This window comes from Chiloscyllium plagiosum, unplaced genomic scaffold (assembly GCF_037043375.1).
Source record: "Chiloscyllium plagiosum isolate Xiang-an unplaced genomic scaffold, Cpla_swu_hap1 HiC_scaffold_30, whole genome shotgun sequence".
Taxonomy (NCBI): domain Eukaryota; kingdom Metazoa; phylum Chordata; class Chondrichthyes; order Orectolobiformes; family Hemiscylliidae; genus Chiloscyllium; species Chiloscyllium plagiosum.
This window is the reverse complement of record NW_028270168.1, coordinates 23,798,545-23,818,282: the sequence shown is the minus strand read 5'-3', so window position 1 is coordinate 23,818,282 and position 19,738 is coordinate 23,798,545. Positions and strand designations below refer to the sequence as shown.

Here is a 19,738-nt window from a genome sequence, read left to right as displayed (position 1 = left end):
AGTCAAGGCTCTGGCTGCCTGTTCAGGTCAATGTGATATGTTTGGCGAACTTGAAGCATTTTTCTGTTGTCCTTATCCAACAGCTAGCACATTTTGACTGAGGTTGAGATCAGAGTGGTGCTGGAAAAGCACAGAAGGTTAGGCAGCATCCAAGGAACAGGAAAATCAACGTTTTAGGAAAAAGCCCTTCATCAGGAATGAAGGCTTTGGCCCGAAACGTCAATTTTCCTGCTCCTCGGATGCTGCCTGACCTGTTGTGCTTTTCCAGCACCACTCTGATCTAAACTCTGGTTTCCAACATCTGCTGTCCTCACTTTTGCCCACATTTTAACTGGGCACTGATTTCCTTTGGGATCTTGCCGTACACAAATTGCCTGCAAATTTAAGAACATGATTGGGAAAATGGATCATTCCAGGACCAAGTCACAATTAGTTGCTGAAGAAAATTTCAGTAGATCAGCAATGGCTGGTAATTTGCCAGCTCCTGAACTTGGAGAAGGAGCCCAGTCAAACTTGCAGATGATATCGGACTGCAATGGGCAGTGGGATCGGAAATTTAGAAATTGCATGATGAGATGATCTGCAAAATAAAACAGTAAAACAACAGAAGGGAAATAAATGCCACAATTCCTCTCAATAATGATGAAATATCAAAGGATAAAACTAAGGAGAAGCAAGTAAATTCCATGCTAAGCATGCTCAATAATTGGACATCCAATTAATGGAGGAGTGTAGTGTCTCATCTTGACTGTCCCAGTGCACTCTGGTGATCAGAGTACATTATTTTTCTTTTGGCAGGTATTGCTTCTGTTGCAATCATTTATACAATCTTTATGCTGACTCTAACTCGCTGCTCGTGTGTGCACAATATTAAGGCAATTATTGAACATTAAACAAAAAATTGTGCTCTGTTTCACACATTATTTATATCATCACTGTGAAATGCAATTTTCACAATATACTTGCCTGTTAAAATTGTATTTTAATTGGTATTTTTGATTAATGCGCCATTAATTATTGCCGACTCCCTGTGCACAGAATATTAGGATGCCTTTTACAATTTAAAAGAAAAGTTATACTTTGTTTTGCTGTTTATTTCTCTGACCTCATATCCTCTTTCATTACAACAGCATCATGAATTGGTGTTTGTAAATACTTGTTATACATGAATTGCAGTAGTTCAGGAAGGCAGCCCGCCATCATCTTCTCAAGGGCAACTGGCATGGTGGCTCAGTGGTTAGCACTGTTGTCTCATAGCAGCAGGGACCTGGGTTCTAATCCAGCATGGGTAACTGTGTGGAGTTTGTACTTTCTTCCTGTGTCTGCATGGCTTTCCTCCCACAGTCCAAAGATGTGCAGGTTAGGTGAATTGGCCACGCTAAAATATTCAGGGATGTGTAGCTTAGGTGTATTAGTCAGGGATAAGTATAGGGGAATGGGTCTGGATGGATTACTCTTTGGAGGGTTGGTGTGGACTTGTTGGGCAACCAGCGATGTCCACATATTGTCTTTAAAAGTGCACAGTCTGCGGTGTCAGCAATCGCAGTCTAATTTCAATGTCTCAACCGACCTTTTGTTTCTTCATTGCCCTATGACCACCCTCCTTGTTTTTAAACTTCCATTTTGTTATTTTGTCAATGTTCATCTCCTTTACTTCCCACACCTCTGCTCTTGAAGTGCCCCCCCACTCCCCCACAAACACAACAAGGATAGAACTCCCCCTCCCCGGTGCTCACATTTCATCCCATGAATTATACTCTGCCATTTCTGCCACCTACAGTCAGACCCCACCACCAGAGATATATTTCCGTCCCCATCCCCACCAGCATTCCACAGAGACCATTCCCTCCACAACTCCCTCGTTAAGTCTACAACCTCCACCAACCCACCCTCCACACCCGGCCCCTTCCCCTGCTACAACACAAGGTGCAAAACTGGCCCTAAAGGATCATTTCAAATCCAGCAAAGGTTTTCCTGCACATCCTCCCACCTCATTTACTGCATCCTTTGGTCTCAATGTGGGCTCCTGTACATGGGAGAGACTGAACACCAACTCACGGAGTGGTTCAGAGAACATCTCTGGTCTGCATGCACCAAACAAGCCCACTACCCTATGGCCAACCACTTCATCTCCCCCTCCAACTCCCCCAACGCCATGCAAATCCTGGGCCTCCACCACCGCTAAATCAAAGCCACCTACCAACTGGAGGGAGAACACTTTATCCTCCGTCTCAGGGCCCTGCAACTACACAGCATTAACATGGGCTTCACCAGTTTCCAAACCTCCCCACCCCCCCATCCCATCCCAGATCCAACCCTCCAACTTGGCACAGACCTCTTGACCAGACATACTTGTCCATCTTCCTTCCCACCTATCTGTTCTGCCCTCCCCACTGAACAATCACAATCACCTCCTACCTGCATCCTCCTATCACCATCTCGACTACCTAGCCTTCACCTCCACCACCCTATTTAGGTCTCAGCCCTCTTCCCCCTCTGCATTCCTGATGAAGGGCTTATGCCCGAAACATCGACTCTCCTGCTCCTCGGATGCTGCCTGACCTGCTGTGCGTTTTCCAGCGCCACACTTTTCAACTCTGACTCTCCAGCATCTACATTCCTCACTTTCTCCTAATCTTAGTCAACCAGCTCTTCCAGACTTCTATCCATTGAAACCAACTATCCTTCCGACTGCCTCAGGAAAGAAACCAACATAATCAAAGACCCCTCCCACACCGGTTATGCTCTCTTCCACCTTCTTCTGTCAGGCAGAAGATACAAAGTTTGTATACATTTGCGAATAGATTCAAGAACTGTTTCCTCCCCTATGTTATTAGACTTCTGAATCGACTACTCAAATTTCAAACTTAATGTTGATCTCGCTCTCACTGCACCTTTTCTGCAGTATTCTTCATTCTGTACTATTACCCTAATGAACTTTGTTTGGTCAATCTGTCTGTACTGCGTGCAAAACAAAACTTTTCACTGTACTTAGGTATATGTGACAATAATAAATCAAAACTTTTACACAGTGACATTTTCCCTTCCTGTCCGCATTTCCTCTCTCTCCTTGCTGCTGAATCTCAGATTTCCTCCAGCTCCAATAAAGAGCCTGAAACATTGTCTTTTTTTCTCGCTGTGCAGATACTGCTCGACCTGGAGTGTTTCCAGCCCTCGCTGTTCATATTTCAGGTTTCCAGAACCCACAGAGTTTTGTGTTTGTGCTATGGGTTGGCCATCTCACTGATTTTTGCGGGATCTTGCTGCGCAGGCAAAATAATGCCTCTGTTTTGTTTATGGAGCGATAGTTAGTGCTCTCCAGAGTAATTCATAACAACTAACAGCACTTTGCTGCACTTGACAGCAGCTCTGAGGCATGGGATTAGATGATACAGAGGGATTGCGAGACTTCTATTTAATATTCAACTTTTTTTCTGCTGAATATCAATTAAATGGAAAATGGAATGTGCTGGAAGACTTACATCCTGTGCAAATTGGTCTCTCTGTCTCTCTCACTCTCTCTCTCTCCTGGACTAAGATTATGGCACTTCAAATCCAAAAAACAGTTACTACGGCAACACTACTGAATACGTCTCCACTAAAGAATCCAGTTGTTAACAGTGAAAGCCGACAGGAAAGAATTACTTCAGGAGTGTAAAAGTAGCGTTTTCATTGAGCACTCCCATGAGAGACAGCAACAGCAGTTAAAGCCAAAAGCTTGGTTACGGTGCAATCACTGCCAATTCAACAAGCATAGAAGTGTTTTAATGAATGCAAAACATCTGTCACGATCTGATAGGAGACCACTGACAGTACATAGAATGGGGCTTTCAAAAAGTCCAATAATTATTGCCAGAGGGGAATTTCCTCCAGCCTGGGAGCTTTCAGGCTGCTTAAAGCTAATTCAAGTTCATCGGCCAGACAGAAAGAAACTATTTCTTCTAGTGGGTGGAATCCAGAACAAGGTGACATAACCTGAAGAGTTAGAGCTAGGCTGTTCAAGGATGATGTTAGGATCTATTATATCGAAGAATAGCGGACGCCTGGCACGCCGTTCCCCAGCTAGCTGGGACTCCATTAAACATATCAAAACCAAGATTGATAGGATTTAGTTAGGCAAGGGAAATATGGATACAAGTCAGTTGACGGAGTTGAGATACACGTTAGGCGTGATCTAACTCATTTTCAAGGATGAATTCAAACTCATCCAAAACTCTGCTGTCCATCTCCTAACTCGTGCAAAGTCCAATTCACTCATTAGCACAACCCTCACTGACAGACAGTAGATCCTTGTCCTGCAATGCTACAGTTCTAAAATTCTCTTCCTTGTCTTCAAATCTCTCCATGGACCATCCCTATCTATCATTGTAATCTCCTCCAGCCCCACAACCTTCAGAGGTCTCTGTTACCTTTCAATTCTTCTCTCTTTAGTACCTGTGATTTTTGTGCTGTACTTTTTGTGATTGTATCTTCAGCTACTCGGATGAAACCAGGCTGATTCTTGGGAAAGTATACCTGATGTATGAAAACAGACTGGATTATATTCACTGGGGGATGTGGGGGATTTCACAGAAACTTCTACAATTCTAACAAGACTAGACAGTGTAAATGCAGGAAGGAGGGTTCCCAATGACTGGGAAATCCAGAACCATGGGTCAGAGTTTAAGGATATGGGATAGGTCATTTATGACTGAGATGTGGAGAAATGTCTTCATCCAGAGAGTGGGGAGCCTGTGGAATTCTCTTCCAGACAAAGCGGATGAGGCAATAATATTGAGTGTTTTCAAGAAGGAGTTGGATATAGTTCTTAGGGCTAATGGAATCAAAGGGTCTGGAGTTTGAGTCAGCCATGATCATATTGAATAGCAGAACAGGCTGAAAGGGCTGAATGGCCTAGTCCTGCTCCTAGTTTCTATCTTTCTTCCTAGGGGCCTAAACTCTGGAATTTCTTTCTTGAATGTCTCCTCCTTTCCACCTCTCTGTCTGCCTCCAAGTTGATTTTTAAAATCCTACCTTTGTCCTAGTTTATGGTTGCCTGGCCTAACATCTCCTTGTGTAAGAACAGTACCAGGAACTCTTTGCTGCATTCACCAATCTGAGCAAAGCATTTGATTGAGGAAATAGTGAGGCTCCATGGATTGATCTCAAGAGATGTGGCAGGGCAAGAAACTTCATCACAGACCTGTAACTGCATTATTATGACATGACTGCAACTTTATTGAGTGGGAGATTTGAAAGAGAGATGTTAGAAGCCAACCTGTTGTCAAGCAAGTCTGTGTCATAGCCCTTTACTGTGTACAGTCTATCTGACAATAGATTAGATTAGATTAGATTACTTACAGTGTGGAAACAGGCCCTTCAGCCCAACAAGTCCACACCGACCCGCCGAAGCGTAACCCACCCATTCCCGTACATTTACCCCTTTACCTAACACTACGGGCAATTTAGCATGGCCAATTCACCTGACGTGCACATCTTTGGACTGTGGGAGGAAACCGGAGCACCCGGAAGAAACCCACGCAGACACGGGGAGAATGTGCAAACTCCACACAGTCAGTCTGAGTGGGGAATTGAACCCGGGTCTCTGGCGCTGTGAGGTAGCAGTGCTAACCACTGTGCCACCATGCTGCCCCGAGTTGTTCATCTCAACAAAGATCAGCTGCCTCTGCTCTTAGAATCAAGTGTGACCAAGATGGACAACTCTTTAACCTCAGACACTCCTGTGTCAAAACTAAATTAAGTACAGGCAGTCCCCAGATTGAGAATTGGTTCCATTCTGGATTCTATTCACAAGATGACTTGTATGCTAGTCAGATATTAAATAGCCGTTCATAAGTGAGGAAATGTTTGTATGTTGAATCTTTAAAATTACCCCCCTGTAGGGGATTACACTCATAAGTATGGGAGTTCATCAGTCAGACAGTTGTATATAGCGTCTGAACCATATTTACAAGCCATTCTCAGTCTCTTCAATTCTGCATTCCAGAGACTTGGCCTGCCTTTGAATGTTGCCAAATCATTCTGACCTGGTCAATCAAATATTCCACCTTTCCTTTATGTTGAAGAAGAGACTTGGAATATGTTAAACAATTCCCATACCTTGGCAGCTTCCTTTTCTCTGGAGGCCACATTGATGAGGAGATCCAGCACCGGATCAGCTGTGCCAGCTCAGCCTTCTGGAGACTATAGCAATGAGCGTTTGCCAACAAATACCTCTGCACGTCAACAAAATCCCTAGTGCACGGAACAATTGTCATCACCACACTGTTTTACTGGAATGAGAGCCAGACTGTGGATCAGCAAGACATAACAGCTCTAGAGATATTCCACCAGCTACATTCTCTGAATTAGCCATTGAACAAATACTAATGAGGAGAAAGTGAGGTCTGCAGATGCTGGAGATCAGAGATGGAAATGTGTTGCTGGAAAAGCGCAGCAGGTCAGGCAGCATCTAGGGAACAGGAGAATCGACGTTTCGGGCATTAGCCCTTCTTCAGGAATACTAATGCCCGACATATATTTGAAAGTGGTGAACTTAGAGGGCTACAGAGATAGGGATAGAGAATGGTAACTCTTTCAGGAGTTGGTACAGACACATGGGTTGAATGACCTCCTCCTGTAGTGTAAAATTGTATGGTTCTACGATTCTGTAATGTATCAGTTAAAGTTGGTTCCACAAACATTCAGGCAAATTCCTGCAGTGTGTGCTACTGTGTGCTGGTCATCATGTTTGTGTAGCTGACAAGTGTCTCCCAGCCAATTCCTGTTGTCTGAACTCTCAAATGGCCAGTGATCCAAGGGATGACAAAGGAAACACTACAAAGGTATGCTGAAACTCTCCTTAAAGCACGGCAGCATTGACATTAATAACTGGGAGGAGCTTGCTATTTAGGAGGACATTCAGGATGGTGACAGTTTATCCATCAAGCTGCATTAGGCAATGAGGCATAACAGCAGCCGAGTAGGAAAGAAAAGGAAACTAATTCTATACTCCAGATCCCATACCATGTAGGTTGTCTTGCCCATGAGTCTAAAGGACTGAGAGTTGAGAATCAGCCTTTAATTGACTTGAATATTCATGGACGAAACTCACAACCCTCTGTAGACATCATCCTCAAATTGAGGGACAGCCAATGATCTCCATTTTGGTGTCAAATATTTGTTGGTACTGCTACTATGAAGCAACTTACATTAGTGGTGCTATATAAATGCAAATCATGTACAACCGATTCCCGTTGAAAATCATTATTGAATCTGCTTCTGCTAGTCTTCCAGGTAACGCATTCCAGATCATGACAACTTGCTGCATAAAAAAATTCTCATTTCGAACTGAAGCTGTGACCTGAGTAGGATGTCCAGCCATTACTAAAAGGATAGACAAGTGGCTTCCAAACGTTTTCCTATTTTGCCCTTTTTCAATTTTTGACTATTGCTGTGAACCCTGAGTGAGACTTGAGAGAGTGGGTTAGGCAGAAACCCATTAGGGAGCAAAGCTGTTGTAACTTGTATGACCCTTCATGACAACCATTGCTGCTCCAGAAGTCAGGACCCCAGACCTCAGTGCACAGCCCCTACGCTCACTTTGAAACCAGATGCTCAAACTTTTTTTCTAAATCGAAGCTCACTGTTCTCTCTTTGCTTCCTTGTTACCGTTTGTTTCAACAAGATTTCCTTACCTGTTGCTCAGTTGAACTCACCAAATGATAAAGGCTCCAGACGTATTGCCTTAGCTGACTTCTCTTCTCCAAGTCCAAACTTGGACAGATTGTACTTTTCTTAGGCATAACTACAGGTAGTTCTTGTATAACATGATGGTTGCGTTCTTGAGCAACCCGTGTTATAGAAAAATCGCACTTTAGAAACAGTGCTTAAAGTGTTGGCAATGTAATCGCGTTAGAGCCAACACACGTTTTAAACATTTGCGCTTTAGAAAAATGTCCCAAATTCGTAATTCATGTTACAGCGAATTTGCATTAACGAAACATGCATTTTAGTGGAACTGTAGCATGAAAACGTACTGTGGAGGAAAACAATGTGGAGAAGCCATTTCAGATGGTTTTCTCCAAAAGATTGGTGGATCCAGATTCAATAATCATGGAATCGAAAGGATTATATATTAGTTATAGTGCAGTGTTTGCTGTGAGCATTGTACATTTTGGGAAGGAAAATATGAATAGTTACAATTTGTTATGCTGTAAGTCACTTTATTTTACAACTTACTTGTGTGAAATCCTGGTTTGTCACACTGGAGTACAGGGTGCAATCTGTGAGTCAGGTGGTAACTGATGTACCGAAGACCTCAGTGAGAATGAGAATAAAGGCCATTAGCCTCAAAATAAAATCATCCATTTCTACAAAGATCTTTCGAGTTAACTATTTACCTCTCCCCCAATCATTTCGCTTCTACCTGTGCCTGGTTCAAACATTTTCCCTGCTGACTTTATACAGTTTTGCCAATAATTGTAATCAAACTGTGTTGTGCAATTTTCTAGCAACAAGCCATTCAGTCAGCAACTCTGTAGGTAGTGGTGTTATTCTCTACCTGAACCGCCTCGTCTAATCTCAATTCCTGCTCACTCCATAAACTGTGGAAAAAATGTTCATGGCACTATTTAATTCCCTCTAAAAGTAACTGCCTGCACATAGTTTTCAGGCAGAGATTTCAAATCTTCTAACTGCCCTCTTTGTATAGCTTTTTACCCCATTATTCCTATTTTACGTACATTTGTGACCTCTCATTACCATCTCACAGACCAATGTGAATAATGCGCAACTTTCTACCCTGTCAATACTCTTTAAGATTTGAAGACCTATAATAGGTAAAAAGGGCTTCATTTGCCGAGTCTCTTTTTTAAAAGTGTAGCCCATCATCTTCAGTAATATGTACATGGCTTCTTTTCCAATGCTCTGTATCCTCGTTAGCCGAGGGCCCTCAAACTATACCCCATAGAACATTCATTTGTTGATCCAAAATTCCTTATTTTACGGTCCTAAAAGTGGATGTAGAAGAGCTCATAATACTATTTTTAAGGAGAACAGGTGAGTATTCCCCGTTCTCCTGACCAATATTTATCCCACAGTCAACAGTGCAAAAACAGATTAGGGCATTTCTTTTGTGGGAGCTTGCTATGTGTCAATTGGCTGTCAAGTTTTCCTAGGCAAAAGTGAGGACTGCAGATGCCGGAGATTAGAGTCGTGAGTGCAATTACACTTCAAAAAACATTTAATTGGCTGTAATTTACTTTCAGACATCCAAAGGTTACGAATGTCACTATATGAATTGAACTCTTTTGTTTCTTCTTTCAAAATTTTAATGCAGATTTACCCTATTATTTTAATTGGGCTAATAATTTTATTCATGATGTGAATGGAAATTTCAGGTGAAAGAGTTATCACCTTTATAAGCATTGTTGGAAAATTCAAAGTGCTTGATAATTGCAGTGATCTGGTTTTTCACATACTTCTAACGCTATCAAGATAGCAATCTGTGTACTGACTCAAAGTGTTCCTTTTCTCTCTGTGTTACGTGCTTTACACAATTGGTAAGAGCAGATGTAAAATGGGCAAAGAGAAAGCAAGCATTGAACATGTAACACAGATTTCTAATATCTGAAAGGGGAGGTATCAGGTACTGTCTTGCGTGTGAATTCTTCATCAGAATGCGAAAGTGGATAACAGAGAAACTAAAGAAAAAAACAAAATGTCATCGCTGTAGATGTGAAACTAAAAACTGAACCTTCTAGGAATATTCAGCAGCTCAGGCAGCATCTATGAGGAAAAATACAATCAATAATCTGTCATCAGAAGTGGAACATACCGGCCTCTTTACAAGGGCTAAACAAGATAAAGCCAAGGAAAGGGAACTACAAAAACCCGTCAAGAGGAGCTATTATTGAATTACATTGGCTGAATCATTGTTTTAAATGGTGAATGATGATTTTGAATTGCCCAACGATATATAAAAATCACAGTTGGAGGAATGGAAAAGCGCAAGAGAAGGAAGTGTAAAACATTGGTTTAGGTTGGAGCAGAGCCTGGGAGCCAGATGTTGTGTACAACATCTTTCTTTGATGATCTTGAAAATTTGTTTTATTCCCTCTTCCTGACGTTGCTAAAGTGGAAATTCTGCAAAACAAACCTTGCCTCCGATTACCTTGAAGTCTGAGCGTATGAGATTATAGCCAGGGGACATAGTAAAACACAGGTGGGTGTAAAAGACTGCTTTTTTTAAAATGGTCCTTTTAAATGTTAATGAGAAGGTGTAATTGCATTAAACCCTATGTGTATAGTAAGGGGTGTGACTAGATACAATTATTTGTCACGTAATCAACAGATTAGGAAAAGTAATTCAATGTTAGCTGCTGTTTTCTTCTATATAAAGTTGAAGCATGCTGAATGGCAATTAAATGGTTTGTATGGAGCTTTGCTTAATGAAAATAAGCAAGTATACTGCCACTGGATAGTATATTTTCATCACTTTGTTGATATTGGCAGTTTCTTTAAAAAAAAGTTCAATATTACTAGATATGAACAGGTCTTTATCTTAGCCTGAAGAGTGGAGAACCAGGGTTTAAAATCTCAAGATAAGGAGTCTGAGAGGCGAACATATTCCTTCACTCGCAGAGGGCAGTGAATCTTTGGCGTTACCTGCCGAGAGGCCTGCGGCTGTTCAGTCATTGGTTAAGTCGAAGGTAGATGATTAACAATGTTCCCTCTAGGTTCCAGGAAGTTCTACACGTGCCGATTGTTATGGGCTGCATTGTCTGCTTCCAGAAGCTGTTGGCATGCACAGGGCCTGTGCAAGAGGATGAGAAATTAGAAGGAACATTAATCATTAGGTAGATTCTTGGACACAAAAAGATGGGAAAGTAGAATTGAGATAGAAAACCAGCCATAATCAGCCTTTGGATGATTAGACAGGCACGAGGGACCATGTGACCTGGTGCTGCTCCAGTAGTGCCTGGATTTACTCTAATATTAGTTCATTGCAGCACGTTAACCTCAGAACCTCTGCACCAGGCTAGCGGGGAGTAGGTGGAATTAGCCCATTTTCCTGACAGGCGTATTTGGATAGCAGTTATAATGTTTGTTTTGAATGAAGAGAGTCACAGTTACAATATCATCAACCCATTGTCTGCTCAAAGTTAGTGCATAAGCTTGGAGTGGAAAGATATTCAGTTGACGAGTATCTAAGAATAGAGTGATGTTTTTGAAAAAAACTCTCTTGAGAGATCAAAGAGCCAGCAATTATTGCCATTCTCCGGTTGTATTTGTAAAGTTGGTGATGAGCCATCTTCTTCAGCCATTGTAGTCTCTGTGGAGAAAATGCGGTTAGGTAGGATGCTCAATGATTTTGTGGCAGTGATGATGAAGGGTGGGGTGGGACAATCTGTCCCAGATTGAGAAGGATTGTGTGAAGATCCCAGGGGAAGAAGAGAGAAATTGGAAATGAAACTTTATCTGTCTCCAAGTCAAAAAGTGTGGCGCTGGAAATGCACAGCAGGCCAGGCAACATCTGAGGAGCAGGAGAGTCAACATTTCAGGCATAGTTCCTTGGGTGCTGTCTGACCTGTTGTGCTTTTCCAGCACCACACTTTTCGACTGTGACGCTCCAGCATCTGCAGTTCTCACTTTCTCTTTTATCTGTGTCCACTTTAGGAAAAAAGAAAATGAAACTGAATATTTCATAAAAGATGAACAATGGAGAAGTGTTGAATTTCAATGAAACTTGGGTGGCCTTGCAGATAAATCACTGAAAGTTAACTTCAGGCAAAGTAAACAACTGTGAAAGCAAATGGTACTCTGGCCATGATTATAACAGGAGTAAAGACATCCCACTGCGATTATATAATGTCTTGGCGAGACCACACATGGAGTATTGTGTACAGCTATGGTCTCCTTAACTCCAGAAAAGTATTCTTGCCCCAGAAGAAGTTCAGCAAATGCTCATCAAACTAATTCCTGGGATGAAAGGATTATCCTATGAGAAAATGTTATGCAATCTGAGCCTAAATTCTTATGATTAGCAGAATGAGAAATGATTGCACAGAAACATGCCAAATTCAGAGAGGGGTTAACGAGGTAGATGCAAGAATGATGGTTCCTCTGGCCGGCGAGTCTAGAACCAAGGGACGTACTCTCAGGCACAGGCCATTTCAGACTGAGATAAGGCGGATTTATTTCACTAAGAGGGTGGTGACTTTTTATTCCTGATGAAGGGCTTTTGCCCGAAACGTCGATTTTGAAGCTTTTCGGATGCTGCCTGAATTGCTGTGCTCTTCCAGCACCACTGATCCAGAATCTTTGGGATATCCTGCTGCAGGGAGCTGTGGATGTTTAGTCATGTAGTATGCTCAAGGTAGAGATCAATGGTTTTCTAAATGTTAAAAGCATCAAAGGATACCAGAGTAGTGCATTTATGAGCATCACCATTTATTCTATTATTATACTGACTTTATTAGTATATCCTTCCATTCTTTTGATCCTGATGTGCTTTATCTTGCTTCCCTTCAATGAATCAAGATCTTTCACCTCGACTGTTCCATACTATCACCATTTATGTGGGAAAGAAGTTATAGAGTCATACACCACGAAAACAGACCCTTTGGTCCAAATTGTCCATGCTGACCAGGTGTCCCAATCTGACCTAGTCCCATTTGCCAGCATTCGACCTATATCCCTCTAAACCCTTTCTATTCATTTACCCATCCAATTGCCTTTTAAATGTTGGAATTCTACCCACTTTCACCATTTCCTCTGGCAGCTTGTTCCATATTCACACACCACTTGTGCATGATAAAATGACCCCTCAGGTCCTTTTTAAGCTTTTCATCTGTCATCTTAACCCTACGCCATTTAGTTTTGGACCTTAAGAAAAAGACCTTGGATATTCTGCCTATCCACGCCCCTCATGATTTTACAAACCTCTATAAGGTCACCCCTCAACCTCCGCCACTCCAGGGAAAAAAGCCCCAGCCTATTCAGCCTGTCCATATAACTCAAACCCTCTACTGCCAGCAACATTCTTGTACATACTTTCTGTACCCTCTCATGTTTAACAATTTCTTTGCTACTCCTGAATTTTCCATTGGATGTATTGGAGACTATCTTATATTTCAGACACTAAATCTTTTCTCCTCCACTAATGGAAGCATCTTCCCCAAGTCTACCCTGAAAACCCTTCATAATCTTCATGACCAGATTAGAACTAGGTCAGAATAAGGGATTGCTGGAAAAGCGCAGCAGGTCAGGCAGCATCCAGGGAACAGGAGAATCGACGTTTCGGGCATAAGCCCTTCTTCAGCCCATTTCCTGAAGAAGGGCTTATGCCCGAAACGTCGATTCCCCTGTTCCCTGGATGCTGCCTGACCTGCTGCGCTTTTCCAGCAACACATTTTCAGCTCTGATCTCCAGCATCTGCAGACCTCACTTTCTCCTCCAGAATAAGGGATTATCAATTAGATAAAATAGTCTGTTCTTGTGCTGTATATTCTATGACATTATACGTAATTTCATGTAACATATGATTTGAACACATGGGTGGCTAAAATATCATGAAGCAGGATTTGTTATTCCACTGGCATTAAGCATGAAGGGAGATGAAGGTTAAACAAGGAAGCTTTTACATGCAATGAAGCCTGTAATTACATTGAGTTGAGGAATCTTTTTTCTCTCTCTGCTTGTTCTTCCCAACAGCCCTCCTTCCCCCAAAGACAGCTATTTTTTCCCCAGAGAATGTCCGTTTGACTGCTTCAATTACCGTCACTCTCCATTGCTACCTGCTGTTGCTGGAGATTCTAGAACATTCAAATAAGTTCAGCACTGGACAAAATTGCTGCCTTGATTGGTCCAGGTAACCATCATATGGGACTGGTGTTGGAAAGCCACCTGTACAGATGGGGCAAAATATCACTTGGACTGTTGTTCAGGGCTTATAATTTGACAATTATTGAGGCATAATGACACATTCAGTGAGAAATCGAGCTATCATGTCAAAGGGTGCTCTAGTGAGTGTACCATGATTAGACAAAGGGAACATGTTGCTAAGGCTTACAAGATCCAGAGAACAAAAGTCTAACATTCAGATGTCAAAAGTGTTTACAACCACGGACGTATAAATAGGCAAATGAGTGAATTTTAAAAAGATGAATGGTGTACATTTTTTCAAATGTATTCACAGTTTGGGAGTTACTGGCTAGGCCAGTGTGTATTGTCCATCTCTAAATGACAGACTCAACCAGATTACTGTGCATCTGGAATCATGCGTGGGCCAGACTGCAAAGGGACAGCAGTTTCTTCCTTAAAGGGAATTAGTGAACCAGATGGGTTTTTCCAACAATTGAAAGTGACATCATGATCATATTAGACTCTTAATTCCAGATTTTCATCTGTCATAGTGGGACCCAAACCTAGGTCTCTGAAAATTACCTGGGTTGCTAGATTAATAGTCTAGCAATAATACCATTGGGCCATTGCCTCCTTCTGTTTAACTTTTATGATAAACACATCTGTGATTGCTTCCTTTAATACCATTGGGGTAGTAAATGCCCTGAAGGTTTGCCTATTTCATAGTCTTAATATTTTCTTCATTACTTTTTTAAAAACTTATATTAAAGTCACTAAATTCTACCCATTGATTTGTTTCTCAGCATTTTTTATACCGCTGACATTTTATTCATTTCCTCCACTGTAAAAGTACTCATATAACAAGGCTGCCATTTTCTTATGCTCCATTATCGTTTAAACCACATATGTCTTTAATGCACCCTACATTCCTCTTTCTTTTGACACATTTGTAAAACCTTTTTCTGTAGCATTGAATGCCCTTGCAAGCTCTGTCTTATGTGGCTTTTTTTTTGTACTTTTTGCTACTTTCTTTATGTCTCACTATTGTCTTTTATAGCTGTCTCGATTTCTTTTTTATCCCCGTAACAGTCTAAAGCTTTATTTAACTCTATATTACCTGTTATCGTACTTTGTTGACTATGGTTTCTTAATAACTCAAGTGTCATTATCTCTTAAGGATAACAGTACCACACCAAATACTTCTTTGCCTGTTTGTGGGATGACCAGGGAACTGTTCCACTAGTTTACTGTGGGTAATTTTTTTCCTCATCCATTCAAAGTTGGCTTTATTCAAACCCTTGTGATTCCATCTTTCTCCCCTCAAGTTTAATTTTAAATTCGATGGTAATTGTTGGATATTATACAATTTACTGTCAGCCTATTAAGTAATTCTGATTTGCTGCTTGTCATGACACCCATTCTGCTTTCAAATAAAAGCAATATACTGCAGATGCCAGAAATCTGAATCAAACACAGGGAATGCTGGAGAAACTCAGCAGGTCTGACAACATCTGTTGGAGAGAGAAACAGAGTCTGATATGACTCTTCTTCAGAGTCATACTGGACTCGAAACATTAACTCTGATTCTGTCTCCATAGATGCTGCCAAATGTCCTGGGTTTTTCCAGCACTTTCTGTGTATGTCCCAGTCTGACCTCTTCTCTTGCTGGCTCTGAAGCATTCTGCATGGAATTTGATTGGACCTGCTAGAATGGGCGTGATGCCAGGACTCTGGGAGAACAGGCGTATGAGACGTTTCCTTGTGTCTATACTAGCCTCTCTGTGGTCTTGTTGAGTGAATTTGCCACTTAACATTAAATTAAGAACCTTTTTGTGCAGTTGCACATGAAACTAGAAGAATGATTGAAATTCTCCAAGTGCCCCAGACCAGCTACAGCATATAGGACATGGCCGAGACTTGAATCCAAGTCCCAGACCCAGACAAAAGCAGGAGAAGCATCCAACATAATGTACCATCCAGTTTATTCACAGTGTGATGTACCATGATGTGAGAATGTGCATAGCCTTGTTTACTTAATCATAACATAAATTACTCTTGTCATTTTCTGCAAATGCAACTGTTACCACCTTTTGTAGAATAGAAGTGTCTCTTGTTACAATCACATTTCTGTGATAGTTTAGTGATAACTGACATTTTTATCTTAACTCACACCAATTCCCGTTCCCGTCAGTCCTGCATTCACTGACCTATAAGACCATAAGACCACAAGACATAGGAGCGGAAGTAAGGCCATTCGGCCCATCGAGTCCACTCCACCATTCAATCATGGCTGATGGGCATTTCAACTCCACTTACCCGCATTCTCCCCGTAGCCCTTAATTCCTTGTGACATCAAGAATTTATCAATTTCTGCCTTGAAGACATTTAGTATCCCAGCCTCCACTGCACTCTGTGGCAATGAATTACACAGGCCCACCACTCTCTGGCTGAAGAAATGTCTCCGCATTTCTGTTCTGAATTTACCCCCTCTAATTCTAAGGCTGTGTCCATGGGTCCTAGTCTCCTCGCCTAACGGAAACAATTTCCTAGCGTCCACCCTCTCCAAGGGTTTAGCGTTTAGTCTGCGAGCTCTCAAATTCAAAAGTCACACTTTTGTGTTCAAAATCCTCCCTGGCCGACCCCTCCCTATCACTAACCTCCAGCTCTTACAGCCCTTTGAGAACTCTGTGCTTCTCCAATTCTAGCCACTTGTGAGCCCCTGATTTTCTTCATTCTATCATTTACAATTAAGCCTTCGGCAGCCATGGCTATAAGGTCTGGAATTCCCTTCCTAAACCCCACTGCCTCTCCACCACTTTCTCCTCCTTTAAGGCAGTCCTCAAAATTGACCTCTTTGATGCAGCTTTTGCTTATCTGTCTCATATCACCCTAAGTAGTTCAGTGACAAATGTTTGGTTAGACAAATTTCCATGAAGGCAAGTTGCAGTTGTTAATCAGAAATGAGAAGCTCTTAAGACATACAGGCTTGTGACAGGTCAGAGAATAATGCTGAGTTTAAATTTCCCTTCACAAAAGTTCAATTAACTTAGAAAAAAACGCCAGTTATTACTACCTCTGGAAAAACAAATCACAAGATCATGTCCCCGTCGGTGGCCGGATGCAAAGGAAATCCACGTGTATCAGGTTTAAATTAGTCACAAATGTCATTTCAAATAAGAGACAACCACAAACTGGGTGCATCAAACACCGAACCTACCCTCCCACAACTTGAAACTGTAGATCAGATGAAACATTTGGGTTATTTCAATGACAGTCATACTGAGTTAAAGATAAGCCCTTTTCCTTTAGTGTTTAGAAACACAGCCCATGAAAAGCAAACTCCTCCTCAGTGAGATCAATGCTTGTTGGAATTTCAAGCCTTGTCTAAGCAAATATGAAATCTGATGAGAGTGAAGTTGACCCAGTGTGTCACTCTTTCTGCATTTCTTCCACAGAATGTGAAGGCTAGTGAATCCTTCCATCCTCCTCTGAGCTGCTACAGCACATTGTGAACCTTTGTATTTTGGCATAATCATATGAGTGATAAATTCAATAATGGTGATGTACCAAACCCAAATACACCAACGTACATTTATATAGTTCCTCTCAAATGGCAAAACATGCCAAGATATGTATTGGTATATCAGCAGCCAATGTTTGACACTGAGCCATATGACGAAAGCCAAGACAGAGAAGTAGATACTGAGATGCAACTTAAATGAGGAGAAGAGACTGTAAGAGTTAGGGAGAGAATTCCAAAGCTCGGGGAGCTAAAAGCATAGCCTCCATTGGTGGAGCGATTAAAATTGAAAATGACATGAAAGTGTTTCCATAAACCATTCGACCATTCCAGTTCTTCCTCTTAAAAGCAACCTTAAAACCCAGCTCCTTCACAAAGTCTTTGTTCACCGTCCCTAAGATATTGTCAAGATCATATAACTCTGTTTATAAATACTTCCGGAGGGTATTGCCCATTCTGAATTTCCATTCTGGAATCTACTTGAAGGTATATGTCTTCACAGACAATACCCTGCCTGTGTTCTTCTAGACTGATTTCCAGATGACCTGAGGGGAACAAAGGGAAATGTTGTCCAGTCTTCTTTCTCTTATTGACCCTGGTCTTTTATTATTTCTTTCCCTCCCCAAGGAAGATTACGTGGGGGGAGGGGAGAGTGAAGTAAAGAATAAAATAATGAACTATGATGTTCTGGTCCTTGTGATGGGGGGCAGTTTGTTGGACCGGGTAGGATTCCCTGTGCATTGCTTTTTGTATAGTCATAAATTAAGCACAGCAAGCTCCCACAAGCAGCAATGTGATGATGACCAGAAAACTCACTTTGGTGGTGTTTGGTTGAGGGTAAAATTATTCCAAGTATGGGATAAAACTGTACCTTTTGAAATAAATGAATTGCTGTCACAATGTACATCTCTGTGATTCACACACACAATTACTTTAAGCAAATTGAGATTATGTAAATCAAGCACTTAAATTTATGCACAGTCTTTCACTGAATAGTTGGAAAGGGCAGACCTCGGCAAGGGAACGGAACAGTTTTGCCAGTGTTGTCAGCCGGAGTCACTCCAGGCTACGTGTAAAGAAAAGCTCCATCTGTTTTACTCATCAGAGTAATGTACCTTCAGCTTGTTAGAAGCCACGCCAGGAAGTAGTATTTCACCTCTGCCCCAAATATATGGTATACAACGTGGGGGTCAGTTGAAGATTTCACTGCAGAGAACAATAGATATTTGTTCAGAAAGGTATGAAAGGATGTGGAGAGAAGGCAGATACAGATTAGCCAGGATTTAATTGAATTGCTGAGCAGAGAGGATGGGCTGAATGGCCATCTCTAATTTCTAAATGGTCCTGCATTGCAATCTTGCTGCTTCCCATATGACCTGTGAACCAGATTGCTGTTCTGTGCTCATTTATGATGTGTAGATATGTACATTAGAATTGTTCAAAATCCAGGAACCTGCTGAGGGATGATTTTCATCCCTTTCTGTCTGGCCTGCATTAAAAATTCAGGTTCAAAAGGTGAAAGAACAGTGCATGAACTGGTTGAGGCACTCAGTCTCAGTCTCACAATAATAATGGTGTTTTAGGGGGATCATGTTACCAGGGTGGGATTGGTACTAGCTTGCTAAATGTAATTGAGAATCATAAAAATAAAGATGCTGATTTTGGCATCTTTGGAATGTAATCTCTTGTACAGAAGAAAATGCTGAGCCTGTATTTGTCCCTTCCATCAGCAGTAAACTATCCTTCTGTCTGACCAATCCCTGGTTGATCAATTTACTTGTACAATAATGATGCGGTACAACAAAACGATGTTAAATATTCAAAAGTAGTTACTTATAAGGTCAGAACATAACTTGGGTTCTTCATTAAGCTGAGAGCAGTGGAAACAGGACACACATTTAAAGCTAATGTCACCACACTGATGGTTTAGCTTGAGAATCAGGAAGGTAGGACTTTCACAGTAACCTTAACTAGTATGGGAATTGAGCCCATGCTGTTGGTGCTACTCTGCATTGCAAACCAGCTAGCCAGTCAACTGAGCTAACTTACCTCTAATCATTCCCTTGGAGACACACCAAGACAAATATCGACTGTGCCTGGAGGACCATCACCTTGGTGGAAGACACTGTCGAGTCTGCACGAAACTTGTTGGTCTTCCAGAACAGGAAGTTGATCTCGACCAAGTGTTGCAGACTGACACATTCCAAAGTCTAGTCCTACATGCTGAGGGACACACAAAAGCTTGAGACTGCTGCTGCCAAGGCACAGTGGGAAAAGACCATCATCTGAGGTCTTCCTGCTGAGGTTAAATGTGAGTCCGTTTAGTTATCAAGCCCACCCAGTGCCTCAAATATATGTAAATAGAGTCTTGCA

General features: G+C 41.7%; 1 protein-coding gene across 5 annotated transcripts in view; it reads left to right on the top strand.

Moving 5' to 3' along the window:
* Positions 1 to 19,738, top strand: part of hivep3b (HIVEP zinc finger 3b) — a 399,719-nt gene that overhangs the window by 91,927 nt on the left and 288,054 nt on the right. The gene's annotated exons all lie outside the window — the stretch shown is intronic.